This window comes from Oryx dammah, unplaced genomic scaffold (genome assembly GCF_014754425.2).
Source record: "Oryx dammah isolate SB20612 unplaced genomic scaffold, SCBI_Odam_1.1 HiC_scaffold_11071, whole genome shotgun sequence".
Lineage (NCBI taxonomy): Eukaryota > Metazoa > Chordata > Mammalia > Artiodactyla > Bovidae > Oryx > Oryx dammah.
The window spans coordinates 81764-82638 of NW_024080465.1; positions in this window are offsets into that span (position 1 = coordinate 81764).

Below are 875 nucleotides of genomic sequence, written 5' to 3' on the forward strand. Positions count from 1 at the left end.
CTTTCTTATTCTTTCACTAATCTCATGGGGCTGATATTCGAGTCAAATTAGAAAATGCACATGGAAGCATTTCAAAATCTCTTCCACATACTTAAGATGCTGCTGTCTCCTAGACCCTTTCCAGTGGAGCTGCGGGGCTGAAGGAAGGGGCAATGGGTGTTTATTTCCTCATGACGTTCAACCAAGAGACTGAGAGAAAGTAAGGGGGAAGAATGTCATGTTCCTGGTGGCACAGGCCCACAGGCTGAGCGGGTCTGATATGATTTGGAAACAGGCTGTCTTCACACACCCTGACCAACTAGGTCCTTGTCCAAAGAAGATACTGCAGATTGTTATTTATTATAGAATCCCACTAAGCTTCTCCCTAAAAAGAGGAGTTACATCATAACTCCATATAAATTACATCCTGGCTGTCTGAGCAAAAAGAACAAAATGGATGCAAATTCCACAAAGGTATTTCACCCTCTGCTGGAGGTTCTAATAACTTAGAAAACCTACTTTCATATAAACAAGTCTTTGTTAATTGGCCTGCAAAAAACAGAGCAACCATCTTGAAGTCTTTGAGCTGATTTAACTTTTACAAGGCCGTTAATGAAAGACAACAGGCCCTGGATGCTAGAAATAAAGCCACAGCCAAAGGAAATGCAATAAAAGTTAATGCCAAGAATTTATAATCAATGACAAGATCCTGATGTTTAACATCCCATCCAAATCATTCCTTCTCTCCTCACCAAAACCTGTTTTATTATCCTCTAGTCAGTTATTTCCTTCCATGTTTTATTACACAAAAAATGTCTTACCTCATAAATGAATTATATTATATGCCTCTTTTAAAATGGGTAAACATTCAGTTTTGTTCTTAAACTTTTACAGTA